The 18851-nt window shown below is 45.6% G+C and overlaps 1 protein-coding gene across 4 annotated transcripts in view; it reads right to left on the bottom strand.

The window, feature by feature from the left end:
• Window positions 1-18476, bottom strand: part of STAG1 (stromal antigen 1) — a 357281-nt gene extending 338805 nt beyond the window's left edge. For 3 of the 4 annotated variants that reach the window (XM_050965354.1, XM_050965355.1, XM_050965352.1), the window contains exon 1: window positions 18324-18476. The gene's annotated coding sequence lies outside the window, so the exon portion shown is untranslated. Of the gene's footprint in view, window positions 1-11243; window positions 11379-18323 lie in introns of all 4 variants that reach the window. The other variant, XM_050965353.1, reaches the window with a different exon arrangement.
• Window positions 18477-18851: the final 375 nt, after the last annotated feature.

The raw sequence follows: 18851 nt of genomic DNA on the forward strand, positions 1-18851 counted from the left end.
CCTCTTTATCTGGTAGGACAAGACATAGCTAATAAAAAAAATTCCCTGGTGTTGACTGCCACTATTTTTGAATAAGGCAATTGTCATCTATAATGTTTAGAAATTCCAAGGATGCTTTAATACTGTCCGCATGAGATATCAGGCATATGTCACTCAAACTGAAGCCCTCCAATGTCATGCAGGGTTCCCTCCCTGATATATTAGAAAGAGGTGCATAAGGAGACAGTCATCCTGGTTCCGAGTGTGATCTGACGGTCTGTAGCAGACAAACACCAGCTAGTATCCCATCTAGTGCTGTATCTGTTAGGACACTGATCCATAACTATTCAAAGATTGACTCAAACAGGTAATGCCATTTTTTTGACAAAGCATCACTTTCCCTCCCCTTTGCCTTCCTGATCCTTCCTAAATAGGTTAACATTCCAATTGTGTGAATCATCCCACCAGGTTTCAGTAATACAAACTAGATCAAATTTATGCTGATAAATGAGCAACATCAATTTCTCTTGTCTGTTATCCAGCTGTCTACCATTGGTGTAAGGCAATTCAAGAATTTCTTCTCTTCATGTGTTTTGGTTAATTAATTTGATCATCTCAAGTGCTCATATCTTCCCTCTTTTTATCCTCTCCCTTTGCTACTAGTTTAACCCCCTCCTGACTACTCTAGCCAGCCTGTTCCCATGGAGATTGGTACCCCTTCTATGGAGGTGGAAGCCAGCCAAACTATACAGTCCCCTCTCCCCAAAGAAGATGGACCAACACCTCTACCTTTCACCACTTACCTACCTTTAAGGAGAACACCATCTACCACAGAGAGCTTTTGCCTCTGATGTGCATAGTACTTAGATGCTTTTTTCCATCTGAGAAGTACAGCATATATCACGGACTGCAGTGTCTCATCCTGTTCTCTATCACCTGTTGCTTTTCCCAGGTGAGGTGAGATAGCACCTGAGTACTCTACCCAGTTGATGTTGATGACATCAGATTCAGGCCTGGTCCACACTACGCGTTTAAACCGAATTTAGCAGCGTTAAACCGATTTAACCCTGCACCCATCCACACAATGAAGCCCTTTATATCAATATAAAGGACTCTTTAAATCGATTTCTGTACTCCTCCCCAACGAGTGGAGTAGCGCTGAAATCGGTACTGCCATGTCGGATTAGGGTTAGTGTGGCCGCAAATCGACAGTACTGGCCTCTGGGCAGTATCCCACAGTGCACCATTGTGATCGCTCTGGAAAGCGATCTGAACTCGGATGCACTGGCCAGGTAGACAGGAAAAGCCCCACGAACTTCTGAATTTAATTTCCTGCTTGCCCAGCATGGAGCTCTGATCAGCACGGGTGGCCATGCAGTCCCAAATCCAAAAAGAGCTCCAGCATGGACCGTAGGGGAGATACTGGATCTGATCGCTGTATGGGGAGACAAATCTGTTCTATCACAGCTCCGTTACAGAAGACGAAATTACAAAGCATTTGAAAAAATCTCCAGGCTATGATACAGAGTCCACAACACAGTGCTGTGTGACAAGCGTAATGGAAAGCCAAAGAATCAAACGGACGCTCATGGGGAGCAGGGGGGGAGACTGAGGACTCCAGCTATCCCACAGTCCCCGCAGTCTCCGAAAAGCATTTGCATTCTTGGCTGAGCTCCCAATGCCTGAAGGGTCAAAAACATCTTCCCGGGTGTTTCAGGATATATGTCATCAATTTACACCCTTCCCCCACCCCCGAAAAGGGGAAAAAATGTTTCTCACCTTTTTTCAATGTCACCCTATGTCTACTGCATACTGCTGGTAGACGGGGTGATGCAGCGCTGAACACCAGCATCTCCTTCCCGGCGGCAGACAGTACAATATGACTGCTATCCATTGTCATCATCAGTCTGTGAGTGCTCCTGGCTGACCTCAGTGAGGCGGCCGGGGGCACCTGGGTAAAAATGGGAATGACTCCCAGTCATTCTCGGCAGATGGTACAGAACGGCTAGTAACCGTCCTCATCATAGCAACTGGAGGCTGAGCTCTATCAGCCCCCTGACCCCTTTCATGTCTAAAGAAAAGATTCTGTACTGCCCGGACTATCATAGCAGCTGGAGGCTTCCTCCTCCTCATTTTATCTCGCTAAAAAGTCAGTGCTTCTTATTCCTGCATTCTTTATTATTTCATCACACAAATGGAGGGACACTGCAAGGGTAGCCCAAGAGAGTTGGGGGAGGAGGGAATCAACGGGTGGGGTTGTTGCAGAGGCACCCCCTAGAATGGCATGCGGCTCATTATTTCTGCGGGATCTCTGGGGCACTGACACGAAGCGGTTGTGCTCTCTGCTTCTCTAGTACACTTGCCCCATATTCTAGGCAGGACTGACTCTATTTTTAGACAAAACAAAAAAGGAAATGACCCGGGGAGCCATTCCCATTTTTGTCTTTGTGCCCCCGGCCAACCTCAGCAAGGCCAGCCAGGAGCATCCATGACAGCAGCAGACGGTACAAAACGACTGATAACCATCATCGCCAATTTACAATGGCAGACGGTGCAACAGGGATGGTAACCGTCTCTGCTACCTTGCAAAGGCAAATGAATGCTGCTGTGTAGCACTGCAGTACCACGTCTATCATCAGCATCCAATACACAAACTGTGACAGTGATAAGGCAAAACGGGCTCCAGGGTTGCCATGCTCTGGCGTCAGGCCAGGGCAATCCAGGGAAAAAGGGCGCGAAATGATTGTCTGCCGTTGCTTTCACGGAGGACGGATTGAGTGACGACATTTACCCAGAATCACCCGCGACACTGCTTCTGCATTGGGATCTCAACCCAGAATTCCAATGGGCAGGGGAGATTGTGGGAACTATGGGATAGCTACGGGATAGCTACCCACAATGCAACGCTCCAGAAATCGACACTAGCCCTGGTACTTGGGCGCACACCACCGAATTAATGTGCTTAATGTGGCCGCGTGCACTCGACTTTATACAATCTGTTTTATAAAACCGGTTTATGTAAAATCAGAATAATCCCGTAGTGTAGACATACCCTCAGTTTCTGGATCTTGATCTCAATGGGATGATTCGTCCCAAATATTGGACAATTAAATAGATTTCCTTGATTGAAATCAATCATTTTTTTAAGTTCAGTAAGATGCTTTGAAACTTGTGATGCTTGCAATAGATTCTTGAAACAAACAATTAGCAACAGCTTGCGATCAGTTTCAGTCACAATCAACTGACATAGCTGTCGAAAGCTTAGCAATCAAAGGTGATTACCAGAGTGTCCTTTCCGAATTGCATATATCTGCGTTCTGTGTTTGGGAAGGCTCTGAATGCCTATACTACAGGTCCCCAGTCGGTCTTTCCTTTGCAGCAGTACTACACCTAGTCCATTTTTAGACGCATGCAAGGAACTTTTTATATGTCAAAAAACATTAAAATATTGCCATGAAAATTCATAGATGAGTACTGTAATATTTTTTTCATTTTGACTGTTTCACTCAGCTCAGTAATCTTCTCATATGCACTGTTTTATCAATTAGATTATCTATGAACTTTCCAAACCAAGTTAACACACTCACAGTCCCTTGTAAAGTCTCTTTTTGTTTTGCCCTATCCATACACAGGGTAGCTTGTACTTTTGCAAGACCCAATTCCTGGCTTGATTCCAGATGTAAAATAGGTGTTCTGTCCCCACTGAGACAGTGATACGGGTGTGCCTAACTTCTTGGTTTTCTACATGCTGAAGCGAAGCAGCAGCTTTCCACCACAGAAATAAGGAATCCATCACTTGCAGCATCAATGGAGGCCTGTTTTTCCGTCTGCACAATGATCATGTAGGTAATACAAGATTTCAGCATCTGCGTCCACATTGCATACAATGTGCCACGGGTATTCAATGTAATAGTTTAGTTTGTCTACCCTGACAACTATTGTATGGAATCAGCGCACAATGGTTTATCACTGGAATAGGGTTTCTTCACTGCATTTACAGTTGTCTTTTGTCTGTATTGTCAGACAAAGTGATTACACTTACAAACTCTGTACTTTTGCCAAATGCTAAACAGAATCTATATGCACATTCACATCCACACTTCCCATGCAGCAGTCTATTGCAGGGTTTGGGCACCTTCCCTTGCACTGTTTTCCCCATGTGTTTTCCTCTTGTGTCTGCCTTTCCTGTCTTACTGAGTAATAACCTCATGCATTGCAGGACCCTGTCTTATGGATATCAAGCTCAACGTACAATTATGACACTGTAGAAATAAGTACTGCTATGAAACCTATCACCATCTTCACGAAGTCTCTTTACAGGAGACTCAAAATCAATACGTCAGTAACGTTAGCAGCCAGGGGATAGATTTTTCCAGTAATAAAAGAAAACGAAAACTTCTGCAGGAAGCAAATACACAATATAAGAGGAATTTTGTTGAAATATGTTCAGGATTTGAGTTTAATGTAAACCAATTCTCACATATTTACAGATGATCTCATTTACTACAGAAAAATCTTTTCTTACAGTACTTGAGCAGCAAAGCCATTGGTCATCACTAGTTCTCATGACATTTTAGCTACTTATGCACAAAATCTACTCATCTCATCTACTTGAGGTAATGGATAAAAATTAATGTTAGTTTACTCTCCCGGCAAAAGAAAATATATCCAAGAGTAATAGAATTTAGCACAGTGGGTCTCAAACTTTTTTTTTTTACTGGTGACCACTTTCACACAGCAAGTCTCTGAGTGCAACTCCCCTAATAAATTAAACACACTTTTTAATATATTTAACACTATTATAAATGCTGGAGGCAAATGGGGATTGTGGTGGAGGTTGAGAGCTCAAGACTCCCCCATGTAATAACCTCACGACCCCCTGAGGGGTCCTGACCCCCAGTTCGAGAACCCCTGATTTAGTAAGCTATGACACTTTCAAGATTAAATCTCAGTGACACTATGAACTTTGAAGATCAAGTAAACCATCCTGTAGTTTACAAGTATATCAAAGCAAACATACTTTCGAGGTAACATTCGAAGAACATACACTTAAACTGGTTAAAAAAAGGAAGTGCAGATAGTGGAAAAGGAACTAAAAATCAGGCCTTAGGAATCCTGTGGCAAAAAAGGACTCTTGTAATTAAAATGTGTAAAACATACGCAGAAGTGACTTAAAACATCACAAGATATTCAGATGTCCATTTTTTAACCTTTAATTTTAATATCTTTTTTGATTCTTTTTATTTTAACATCTCAGTCCCTTTACCTTAATTTCCTGTTAGAAGGGAGGGGCTGCTGCATTCTGTTGATAAGATTAGACACAAAGACCTGTTAGGAAAACAGCGGTATTCTAGTTAAACTAAGCTGGGACAGTGGTGTCACCCTCCTTCTGCATCCTTTGTTAAGAGTTTGACTTAATGGAGAGCCCACATATCAAAACTGATTTGGAGAAAGGATGGTGGTATGCAACACAAGCAACCTGTTGAAAGATGCAGCTGAAAGGAGTGGAGAGACAGTTTTGGATTGACACAGCTGCCCCATTGCATGGAGCTTGCAGCATGACATGGGAAAAGGATCTGGCAACCTTCAGGTTCATTTCTCTTTCAAACTAGGGTCTCATCTAAACTAGGATTTATGGTTGTATAGCTCAGTGATTCCCTCAACTTTAATTCACCCTTTGATCACATTCCCAAATCTCTAAATTGTGAGCTTGATAAACTACAAATTGTCAGCTAATCCAAGTCAAAGCCTAGGCTTTAGCCCTGTGTTAGGCTCAGTGTGTCAGTGTACCTCCAGGTCAGTGCAGGATTAAAATATCTCTAAATCAGTCCTTCAAAATGACCAGTGAGGATGCCTAACCATCTGCTTCCCTTCCAGTTCTCCATGGTCAAGAGGTCACAGAGTCTAGAACAGGGGTGGGCAAACCATGGCCCATGGGTTGCTGGCGGCCCATCAGATAGGGGTCGGGTGCTCGCCCCGCTCCGCCTGCCCAGCGCTCCCCAGCCCCTGACTGACAAGTCCACCATCTTCCTGCACACAGAGTCACACTCTGCAGGCATGATTTCACCGCGCTGTTTCCAGGATCAGAACCCCCAACCCTTTGCAGCAGCCCTCCCTCCAATGCAACAGCACACCCAATCCCCTCCCAGTCTCCTATGGCCCCACCCTTGAGAGCCTCAACACTGCCCAAGGGCCACACCTGTCCCAGCTAGGGTGCCTCTTCCCATGGCTGTGCCTGGTACGGCCGCCTTGGTGTCACTGTTGGTAGGGCCCCTAGAAATCCCCAGTACCACCCCTCTAGAGCCCCCATACACACACACCCCATTAGTCTCCCCTCCCCACATCTCGGTAACATCCCTTATAGAGCTCCCCCACCCCGCATGCTAAACACCAGAGAGTCTCCCTCCCACACTGGGCATTCATGGCCCGCCATACAATTTCCATACCCAGATGAGGTCCTCAGGCCGAAAAGTTTGCCCACCCCTGATCTAGAAACTACAAATCAGTGGTCCAGTACATTGTTATGGGCCTTTTCTTGTGAGCTGTTTACATTGAACAACTTTTCTTTCCATTAGATGGGGTGGAATCTGAGTCACTAGAGAGAATTCTTTCCTAGGTGTCTGGCTGCTGAGTCTTGCCCACATGCTCAGGGTTTAACTGATTGCCATATCTGGAGTTGGGAAGGAATCTTCCTCCAGGGCAGACTGGCAGATGCCCTGGAGGTTTTACGCCTTCCGCTGCAGCGTGGGACACGGGTCACCTGCTGGAGGATTCTCTGAACCTTGAGGTCTTTCAACCACGTTTTGAGGACTTCAATAACTCTGACATAGGTTAGGGGTTTGTTACACGAGTGAGATAGATTCTGTGGCCTGCATTGTGCAGGAGGTCAGACTAGATGATCATAACGGTCCCTTCTGACCTTAAAGTCTTTAAGTCTATGAGTATAAGGTCCTGGATTCCAATACATGGCTAGCAAAAGGCATTACAGATTGCCTTCCGGCCAGAGGCAGTCATAAAAAGTACCAGTAAACTTTTGGAGTGAGGTGCCATCAGTGCATAAATTTGTTACCAGTAATAAGAATAAAAGCCTATTATAATGGCATTGCAAAGCTGCTCATCCAAATGGAGATACACTAGATGGGAGACCAATTCAGGGAGGAGATAAGGTGCCTGAAAGATACCTGCCATAAAGCTAAGGATAAGGCCAAATATGGAAGTGACCTTATTCACTTTCAATTTTATGATTAAATGGACCATATAATTAGTATATGCCCTAACATAATCCCAGAACATACTATGGACAGTAAGGACCACCATTCTACTAAAACGGGACAAGAATGACTCCAAGCTTGGAGTCACAGAACACTGTGGCTGATACCACTGAAACAGGGCCCACCAAAGCTGAAACTTCATGGCCTGGGAAAATGCTGACAAAAATCCCAGGACCTCTTCTAGGAACTTTCAAACACACACATCACTGGAGGTAGATCTAGACTTCAAAAATGTTGAGAACACACCTTTCTCAGGCTTGTAAATGACTTTACTATTGCAGACGTTACATTTTACAGCAAAAATGTTGTGTCCCTTCACCTTCTTCCCTCCCTGCTTTTCCCACCCCCAATCCTTGCCCTTGCACATAGACATGTTCCTGATAAATGACAAGGGGGGGAGGAGGGGACAGAAAAGTGCACACAAACACAATGTCTGATGCTTAACCAAGTGTATTTTTATTGTTAAGACAGTAACGGGCAGATTTCAACTGGTATACATGCAAACAGCAAGTCATAATTCATTAGCCATATAAGAAAACGCTAATTCACATACAGCTCACATGTATCACTGTGTCAGTAAATAGTACTAACAGCATATGCTGGCAAAAATGCAATACAGGGAAACCGTTTTCCTCCATAAAGCAAAGCATAAACCACACACTGAAAAAAATAGAAACACATACAAAGACGTTGAACACACACATGCATTTAGGGCATTGGTTCACAAACTTAAACAACCTGTGATCCCCTTTCACTAAAATGTCAAGTCTCGCGAACCCCTTCCTAAAAAATGAATATTTCCAGGGATTCTCTCTTTTACCTGCATATAAATTATAAAAGCAGTTATCTTGGAAACATAAAATTGTTTTTTATGACATGATTATTACACACTATTAATTATTATTTATCATTACAGTATTTTTTATTACATTATGAAAACGGCAACACTTTTCCAAGCACTCACTTTCGTAGCTTGTATCACTTTGAATAAGCCTGTTATAAGACAAGGCTCCTATGTTCCATAAGACAAGGCTCCTATGTTCCATCAAGGAGTATCAGATGCGAAACAGCATGAAGGTATTTAAGAAGCCAACTCAAAGAGTTCTTCCTACATAAGCATTCAGGTCTTGAGCAGTGCAGGCAAACAACACACATTACAACAAAGCTTAATCATTTTAAAAACAATACAAGCTGCCTATTTCATTTTAAAAACAGCAAAAAATATCCACCTCCTTTTCCATTTCTTATGAGGAGTCTTGAAGTTTAAATCTCCTCAGTGTGATAGATATGCTTGCTTTGATCTGCTTAGCTCTTGGAAGTCCAGGGGTTCCAGGCTGCTGGTCCCATGCTGTCCGGGGTCCCTAGAGACAGCTCTGTCCGCCATTAGGGAATCCCCCCCCACCCTGACAACCCCCTGTAACATTTTGCGAACCCCAGTTTGGGAACCACTAATTTAGGGACAGTGGTGGTGATGGGGAAAAAGGAGGTATTGCATTCTGCAAGTACTTGTAACAGACTTTACCTTAAAAGCTTGTTAATTTTAGATCTTATCTTTGCCTATTCCTGTGAAAAAATGTGAGAAAACTTTTCACTAAGCACATTCTCCAAGGGATCAAGTAAATTGTGTGGAAAGCTAAGCCAGCCTCTGCTGCCTCCTCCTCCTCCCTGCACATCTCATCTCAAACAGAACTCTTACCTATGCCTTTCCTCCAGCAGTCTGGTGTTATCGAACAGATAAAAAATTCAGCTGCAACTGGTGCTGAATTTTGTCCAACTGCCTGCAACATTTGTTCCCTTTTTCACTTTGGCAACTCAAGAATACTGCTGTAGTTCACAGTAGCCACTACATAAAATAATGTGGAATATTTACTGCCATTGCTCTCCTCGGCTTTTGGAGCTGTGGTTAAGTGTAGTATTTATACGGAACACATCACAGGACATCATCAATACCACATTAAGTAATTGAGACCGCCGACCAGGGAAATAACCCACTTCCTTCCCTGACGAACCGAGGGACGCACCCCACCCATGTACTTATTCGCTACACCGATACCGACTTGAACTCCTTACACAGTCCATGAGCCCACTTATCCACTGACACTTTAAAAACTCTTGCATCCCAATTTGGGTCTATGCTGGCTAGGTGATATGTATGTATCTCTTCATCCTTGCAATTGATACCTGTAACTCAAGCCTGACCCCAGATGTACAGTACCTTCCCTCTTAACTTGTGTATATTTAATTTTAAACATTAACTTTAATAAAAAATTTTAAATCTGTCAAAGTCCAATAGTTCATGCTGTGAAGTGGAGAGAGTCTGTGTACTGCTAGCAAATTTGAACTCTCTGTTGAGTCAACAGGTCGGGAATTGCTGCAGACCTTGTGATAGTCACAGCAGATCTGAGAATCACTGTGTTCTTACCCAGCCTGGGACAATAACAGCGGCCCTGGTTTTGTGTTTGATTTTTCCTGAGAACTCTGAATCAGAGGAATTGGAAGAATGCATAGATGCGATCTACCCACACAGGCTAGAAAGACTATATCCAAGATGAACTGGTTGTCTCCTCCTACTGTAAAGCAAAACCTCTAGCATCTGGAAATACATCTTGCCAAACATTCCCCCAGAGGGAAATATTGTTCACTAACAATTCTTGAATGACCTGTCATGTTGACTGTGTAAATGTCTGCCCAGCTAGTCTTCCAATATATTGCTCATGCCTGCAAGGTGTAGAGTTATTTAAGATTAGTTTGGTACAACTCCCAACTCCCACGGGGCTATACAACTCTGCACAGCTGGCCAGAATGTGCCTCACCTTGTCTGTTGACATAAAACATTATAGTCAATACTTGAACCACTCCACCCTACAGCTGAGGAAGAAAGGGCTCAAGAGCCCAACATATGAGGGATACATCTCTCAATAGTGGAATATCAATTTCATAAACATGCCATCTGTAGGTGATAAATAGCATTTTGCTAGCCAACGGACAGAGCTCATCTTTAGATATGCATATTGTTGTGTACATCACAGACATCATAACGCAAATGGTGTAAGAAAGAACATCAATCACTGTATGACATGAGTTCTCCAGTTCCACTTTTAAGTGCTATAAAGATTTTCAAATATCTTTCTTCCAGAAGGAAAGCACTGCCTTCTTGAGAGCTCCAACCCAGATCATGACTTTTATTGGCAATTCTCAATTGTGTGACTTTGTCCAATTTATTTTGAAACCAAGTATTTTGAATGAGGTATGTATTTATAATACAGCTTTTGCTCCAGATTATTCTATTAGGATACCATGATGTGCTAAACATTCAAGTCAGGATATGGGTATCCTGACATCTCAATTGTGCCTGTACTGCTGAAAAAGGTTTGTGAACACTTGAGGTATCATAGACATACCAAATGTTAGGACCGTGTGTTGATCATCTCGCCCACAACAAGTATTCAAGTATTTTCAATGCAAATATCTGACTGAGATGTGTAAATAAGCATCTTGCAAATAGAGAACCCAAACCCAATCTTAGTCTTCAAAGTGCCATCAGACTCCTTGTTGTTTTGTGGATATGGACTAACACGGCTAAGCCCTGATACTTGACAACAATGTGATGGCTGAAGCTATAGTAAGAATGAGAAACCTGAATCTTCTGATGATAGAACTGAACTTCCAAAGGTCTACATTGAGTTGAAGACATCCTCTGGGATCAAAAAGTACCGGCAATAAAATTCCTTCCCCAAAAATCTTCAGGAACTAAATCTCATGGCACTAACTCTAGTAGTGAACCAACTTCTGATCTTAGCAAGTTCTCATGAGAAGGATCCCTGAAGAGGGATGATGAAGCAGGAGTTGAACAAAATGCTAGTGTCAAACTGAATAGAGTAACCCTGTTAATCTCCAAGATTCACAAGTCTGTGGTGACAGTACTCCCAGGCTCTAATAAGTGAGAGACTGTTTCCAAGTGAAAAAGAGGCTGTTTGCAGGTTTAAATCCTACCTGGTGTTTTCATGAATCCTGTCAAACCAAGAGGCCAGTGCAAAGGTAGATGAGGCAGATCTACCTTTTCACTTAAAAGTTTGTAGGGTTTGTGTGTCTGTTGAAGTTGAGCAGGTGATCGTTGCTGGTATTTCCCTGAAAGGAACAGGAAGCAGAGATTGTCTCTAGTAACAAAACACTGGTACACCAAATCTCTTCCGAGAATGTTGTGAAATCCCTAGACCTTGTTGTAGACTTGTATCTTTTAATTTCTATAGGAGTTACTCTTTTACAGTTAAGCAGCCCTTCACCATCAAAAACGAAGTCTCTCTCCAGGTTCTTACTTCCAAAAGAAGTCCAGATGAACATAGCCACAAGTAGCACATCAAAGTAACTGAGGGTTCTACAGCTTTAGATGCTAGATCAGAAGCATTGAAGAAATATTTCAGGGTGTGGTTAGCAACCAAACAACCTTCAGTAATCAATGCTTTGACCAGCTTGCTCTGATCTTCTGGCAGCAACTGGGGAAACAGTGCTATTTTCTCCTATAAATGATATTAGTAATAGGACATCACTGCCTGATAACTAGCTATTTTAATGCCCAGAGCATCTAGTGTCTTACCTTCTCTGTCAGAGACTGCAAAGTGTACTTGAGTCCCATTAGCTCCCTTTGAGCTGCAGATCCCACCACTAGTGAATTTTGAGAATTATAGGCGTGGAACGCCCTTAAGAGACAGTTGGTACAACCTGTCTCCTTTTTTAGAAGTTGCCAAGATGCAGGGTTTAAGTGAGTATTTGTCACTGGCTGTAATAAACTGTCTAAGAGGAAAGACTCCTAGATGATGAAACCAAAACATCAAAAACTGGGTGTGTAGTTTTCTCTGATGTCACTGAAAGGATTTTTAAGGTAGTCATCCTTCCTATGAGTTCATGACATTGAAGCATATCTTTGGAAGGAGAGGAAGATGATGTTGCACCCAAACAGTCATCCAGTGAAGTTTAAACATCAGTAGCTCTGTCTGCATTCAGACACTCAATAAGATGTTCTGCTTCCTCTTCAGATGGTATGTGTGGGACTAGTAAAAGGAGATGGTTCCCTAAGTACCAATGATTGTGATAGATCTGGACAGAACAGATTTGGTACATGACATTTGTACCAAATCCTGGGAGAAGCTTCCCTTTGAAGTTACTTTTCTTCAGACCTCTTAAAATTAGGCTAATACATAGTGATCTCTCTCCTGCCATCCATCTCCACCCTCTGACAGAGTCAGTGAAGGCCAATACAATCACATTGCCCAGGTGGTACCTCCCAGTCCTACCAGTGGGTAACTCCCCAACATAATCCCTGGGGGAGAGAGGGTGATCTCACGGTCTGAAGAGATGGAAACAATAGTTTTGACAATGCTCTCTAGGTTCCCTGATCTATTCCCTGGGAAGAGAGCAAAGAAAGGCATCAGAACAGTTATGGTTTGATTGCCAACCTGAATGTGAATCCAAAGCAGCTTGGGTAACTGCAAAGTTCAAAAGCTCAAACATATTTCCTTGGAGAATCAGTTGAGGTCTTAGGGGGAGGTTTGCATAGCTAAGGAAACAGATTTAACTTTGTAAGATTTTTTTCCTTCCTGGAGAAAGAGAAAGAAGAACTGGCTCCAATGCCTTACACTTCTTTCCTCTATCTTTGGGCACTGATGGAAACTTATCCAGTGCTGTAATGGGGGACCCCAATCCAAACGCAGATCTGAACGAAGGAGTTCAAGGAACTCTATGTGATGAATCTGAGCCATCATGGTAACCATGCATCTAGTAAAATCTGCTGACTTCAGGGAAGCATCAGGTGAATTACAGGTTTATCAGGAGGTTTCAAAGGTCTTTAGAAGTCAGAGCCTTATGAGAATGCTTTTGCACTTCAGTGAGCAGAAATGGGAAAGCCAGATTCTTCGAGATATGCTCTCAAGGATTGTTTTTTTCAGCAGAGACCAAGCATTTGTGCTTGGTCACAGCTATTTTTGTGGATTCATAGTTACTGGAACATTTGGTGTAGCTTCAGTCAAGGAAGCAGATATCTGCAACAAGACATGGTCAGACTTCTTAGCCCCTTCAATGGTCAGAACTAAGACTGGTATCCCAGAACTTGTGGATTTCTGCATATCAGAGCCAGAAAATTTAGCCACTAATGCTTTCTGCAATAGCACAGCCTAGAGGCAATTCTGATGTTCCTTTCTGCTCCTGGGGTGAAGGCACTACACATAGAGCAACAAGAAGGCAAATGACCTTCCCCAAGCAGGTCAAACCTTGCACCTGTGGATATGAAGCAAGAAAAGTGGCAGGGAAAGAAGCACACCTTCAACTCTTGTTCCTTAATTTTCAGTTATAACGTGTGAACCACAGATCTCCACTCAGGCCCAAATTTTTTTAAGGTATTTAGGCACTGCTGCACTAAGTGTTTCAATTCCTGATTTCAGAGCCTAAATCTCTTTTGAAAATGAGATTTAGGCTCCTAAAAAAAACAGTTAGGCATTCCCACCAAAATCTACCAAAAATCTTTGGTAAAAACAACAAACAAATAAAATTTAAAAACTGAGTATATTAGAAACATGGCAGCAGCACTGGAAACAATCCATTCTGAAGGACACAATGAGGTTTCTAGTCAGTCTACTACCACAGTTGGAAGGAACAGAGGCACTCAGTTCCAAATGTTCAGAACTGTAAGGGAAAAGAAGAACAAGAATGCTCCAATGATCATTGCTACTAAAAGATTCCACCACTGCAATCTAAACAGTTGGTGAATCCCCAGAATAGGCCTCCCTATTCTTTGAGGAGGCCTCTGCACAAATACATTTATTGACAATGCACAAGTAATATCATACAGTATATATCATCCATAAATGTATTGCCATTACTGCTTGAAACATGAGACAGTTCCCAACAAAATCCATAGTAATTGCAAATGCATTCCCAATCATAAAGTGCATTGATAGTCTCCATACAAATTTCCAAAGTTCACCTGGTGCTAAACCCATGAGTCAGTAGTCTGCTTTCGGGCTGGCTGAAAGCTGCCTGTAAGGCATTTGCATTTGCCAACTACTCTGATGAAAAAGTCAAATATGCAGAAACACGTTCCTATCACCGCAAGAACATTTTGTAGTGACCAGTAATTATGATTAAGTAAGCTTCTCCATCAAGTCTTGAGCCATCCAGAAGCACTTTCAATCCATCTGCCAAGGTTGTAGTTACGTCTTCTATCTGGCTGCCTTGAGTCAGGCTAAGTCTCGTAATGACCCCAGGAAACAGTAGGTAATAAAATCCCCAAGAACAGTAGTGGGAACATTGATGTATATGTTGTTCTTCAGAAAAGCATTCCTGCCTGCTCACAAGCATCCTGGTGTCCTGCACTTTGAAAGTACTTACAGTATTTATACCCATAAAACACTCCTAAAGGCCTAAAACACCTGAATCACAATTGAGTAATAGCCCTTTTTATTAATGTACTCATTTGCACTTTGTGGACAGCAGATTATGGGCATGTATAGCTCCTGTACAGTTTGGAAATCCCAGCTGCAAGAACACCTCAATGATTTCAGGGACATCAGCCGCCTTCACAACATGTCTACAGCCCAACACTTTTATAGCCAAATAAACCCCACAGACTAGGGCACCTATAATGAACCTACCAACCCCAAACTTATTCCCAACAGATAGGAAACTTGCAACATCTGACTCTTACTAAAGGGTAACACACACCCATCTGACCTGATATTGAGGCCTTGTCATCTGAGCCTGATGGACTCCTCAGACAACTTCGAAAATGTGGCCTTGTTCATCTGAAAGCCTGCACTCACTACTGGTCATCCAAGGTCGCCAGAACCAATAGTCTCAACAATATGTTTGAGGGCTAGGCCCAGAACCACCACTCAATCTACTGCGGTTCATTAATCAATACAAGAAATCATAATAACTGAGAAGTATCTCCTGCAGCTTGGTCACCTATAATTCACACTTGTTTGGATTGCCATTCCTGGATCAGCAATCTACTCAGGACACCCTCACTGAGACCTCTCATTGGCTGGAGAAAAAATAAGATGCCGGAAAGTGCAGCAAGAGGCATTCAAGTGAGGAATCCAAGCTCCCAGGCAAGGAAAGGTGCTCACAACCAGGTAGCTGATAAGGGTACAGCCTTCTCGACCAGTGAATTCCTGAGATCATTTATTAAAGTCATCTAGCCATCTACAATCCGCAAATGAACAAATGAGACCTCTCAAAAGGCCATGGAAAATCAGCTTGGCCCAGGAATTCTGGAATGCATAAATCATTGACCCTAACATGAATGAATGATGCACCAATATACAAAGAAAGACTAAAGTTTTAGACACATGACTACTGTGTGTAGATGTGATCCATTATCTTATTATAATTGAGGCCTTGGCTACACTGGTGCTTTACAGTGCTGCAACTTTCTCGCTCAGGGGTGTGAAAAAACACCCCCCTGAGCGCAGCAAGTTACAGCGCTGTAAAGCGCCAGTGTAAACACTGCCCCAGAGCTGGGAGCACGGCTCTCAGCGCTGTAAGCTAATCCCCATGGGGAGGTGGAGTACCTGCAGCGCTGGGAGAGCTCTCTCCCAGCGCTGGCGCCGCGACCACACTCGCACTTCAAAGCGCTGCCGCAGGAGCGCTCCCGCAGCAGCGCTGTACGGCTGCAAGTGTAGCCATACCCTCAGATACACAACTCAAGTTAAGAACAACCCAGGTAACTCTAGTCTAGACAAGGCTTTACCTCCAACAGCTACCTTACTGCAATATTGGAAAGTGGAAAAAGCAAGATCTATTGCCTATGTACTCAGGCCTTCATCTATCCCTGCCTCCCCTAATTTCAGAGACAGAATTTATCTGTAGTACATAATTCAAACCATAAATAATTATATTGCAATTATAATTCAAACTACTTCACATTTCGCCTGTCAGAGGCCAAAGGTCTCCCATCCATTAAAACAAGCAGGGGTGGAGAGGTGGAATCCCTGCAGATTACCAGGGAGTGACGGAAGTTTGAGTGGTGCAAGGCAATCACAGAGAAATAAAAACAATTGTTGGAAACATAATGAGTTACCCTGCCTCATCAGCCCTTATCGTCTCATCCACAGACCACCACACTGCTGCTGCTGTTCCCCTTCCTCATCATTATGCTGCTTTCATGCTTTCTGCCAGGTCACAGCATCACCTCTTCCCGCTGCTAACACCATGTCACCTTGCTCCTGCCCCTTCCTCACCTTCGGATCTCAGTGCTCCCAGTCCCAATGTTTTCTTTTGCTCCCAGGCCATAAAGCTACTGATACTGCCTCCAACCTACCTCACTGGGTACTGTGCTAGAAGTGTTGATGGTTGCACCCTGCTTCCCAAGTCACAAAGCCACAATGGTCCATAACCCACCTCCAGTCACAGCACCACTGCTCACCCCCCACCACCACAATGGTCACCATTATCATTGCTGCTTCCAATAAACCTCCTATCCCAATGGGTCACAGCACCACCAGTACAGCTTCTGCCCATCACACCATAAGGCCACAGCATCAGTGTTATTCCTTCTCACTTCACCACCAAGTCACAGGGCATGCCCTGCTGTCCACCTCCCCCCTTCCCTGTCCAGCTCACCATATTGCCGCTACCACTGCCAATCAATTGTTCCCACAGGTCACAGTGCCACCAAGTTATAATGCCATTGCTGCCACTTCTCAGACATACAAATCACTACACCTCCATCCAATCCACACAGGTCAAAGCTCTGATGACACTCTTAGCCCCTACATCCCTCCCAAGTGTCAACCCCGCCAGAGATATGCCCCACTTGCCCCCTCTAAGTCACATTGAGGCTGCCAATGATTCTTAACCCCAACCACCCCAGGTTATTGCTTTCTATGTCTTCCTCCAACCACTGCTGCTGCTGCTATCCACCTACCAGATATCCCAACACCATTGCTACTGTGGCCCACATCCCTGCCCAGGTTTGCTGCCAATCTTGCTTCCACTGCACACCTTCCTCCCTTACTACCCACCTGCCCCTTCATCCCCTGGTCACAGCACTGCCCAAGACCCTGCTCCTGCTAACCACCCACATCCCCCTTCCAGTCACAGAACCACCAACCCACTACTGCAACCCACTTCCCAATCCATGTCACAGCACCTTCAATCCCACCCCTGCTTACCAAACTGCTTCACAGCTCACACCACTGCCCAACCCCACTCCTATTGCCCACCTCTCTCTGCAACTCAGTGCAGCCAATTATACCATTGCCCATCTCTCACCCAGATCCCAGCACTGCCACCAACCCCAAATCACAGTGCCACTAACCCCACCCCTATCACCCAGCACAGAAAGCAGTGCAACTTGCCTGCGCTCCCACTATCTGTAGCCTGCCCCGGCTGAACGCATTACAGCCCCCATCACCCGCCCCAGCCAAGTGACAGCGCTGTACCCCCGCCATACACAGCCCAGCCCAGTTCACAGCGCTTTTGACCCCACAGCCTGCCCCAGGGCACAGCACCGCCAAACACCCCACTGGCACTCTTCAGTCTCGCCTCAAGTCAGAGAGCCACCAACCCTGCTCGTGCCCCCACCGCCCACCCCAGGTCACAGGACCGTCGTTCCCCGCTGTCCCTTCCCTCAGACTACCGTACCGTGCCCCCCCCATGACAGAGCCGCCAACCCCGCTCGCGTTCCCACCACCCGCAACACATCGCAGCTTTAGGGGTTGCTGAGGTAACAGCGGGCCTGGCCCAACGCAGGGCAGGGGGACCTTATCCCCGCACCGCCGCTAAGGCCCAGGCCCGGCGGCAGGAGAGGCCGCTCTGCCAGCCCGGCGCCCCCGGCAGCCCCGCCGGAGACAATGAGATGGCGGCGATCGCCCCGCCCGGGGGACCCGCTGCTCCGGCAGGAGCCGCACCGCCCCGCCTCCTCTTCTCTCTCCTCCCCTCCCCGCACGGGCAGCGCCAGCTCCCGGCCCAGCCGCCGCGGAGACCGAGCGAGCGGCCCCAACCCGCTGCCCCCGCCCCCCGCGCCTCCATCTTGGATCGGCGCCTTAGAGTCGTCCCCCCCGCGCGCGCCCCGCTCACCTCGGGCCGGGCAGCGCCCCTGGAGCCTGCGCTACGGCTGGCGCGTGGGGTCTAGGTGGGTGCGGGCCGGAGCCAGGCCGGGGCCGGGGCGGTGGCGTTCGCGGGGACCGCGCTCAGCGGAGCCGCAATCCTAAACCGCCATCTGGCGGCATTTCCGACCCGCCAATGGCGCAGCCGCCGCCGCGCGCCGGAGCCCGAGCACCCCCTGCTGGCCGCGCGCCGCCACTACCCCCTCCCGAACTGGTCGATCGGCCCCGCCTCCGTCTGAGCGCGGCACTCGGGGGCGGGGCGCCGCACACCACTTTCGCGCGAAAACCGTGGACATGCGCAGAACGCTCTGTGCCCGTGCGCCCCCGTGCACGGGAGTAGTGTGCGCGCACGCTGGCCTAAGGCGCGTAAGGCGTCAAGGTTCGCCGGTGTTTGTCCCAGTTTAGCAATGGGCGGGGTTAGCGGGCGCTGCCCCTGGGACTGGAAGACAGGAAAGAGCGTGGGGGTCCTTAGACTCGCTCTTCCCATGCCCCGCCCGCT

The sequence above is a fragment of the Gopherus flavomarginatus genome, chromosome 8 (assembly GCF_025201925.1).
Source record: "Gopherus flavomarginatus isolate rGopFla2 chromosome 8, rGopFla2.mat.asm, whole genome shotgun sequence".
In the NCBI taxonomy this organism is placed as follows: domain Eukaryota; kingdom Metazoa; phylum Chordata; order Testudines; family Testudinidae; genus Gopherus; species Gopherus flavomarginatus.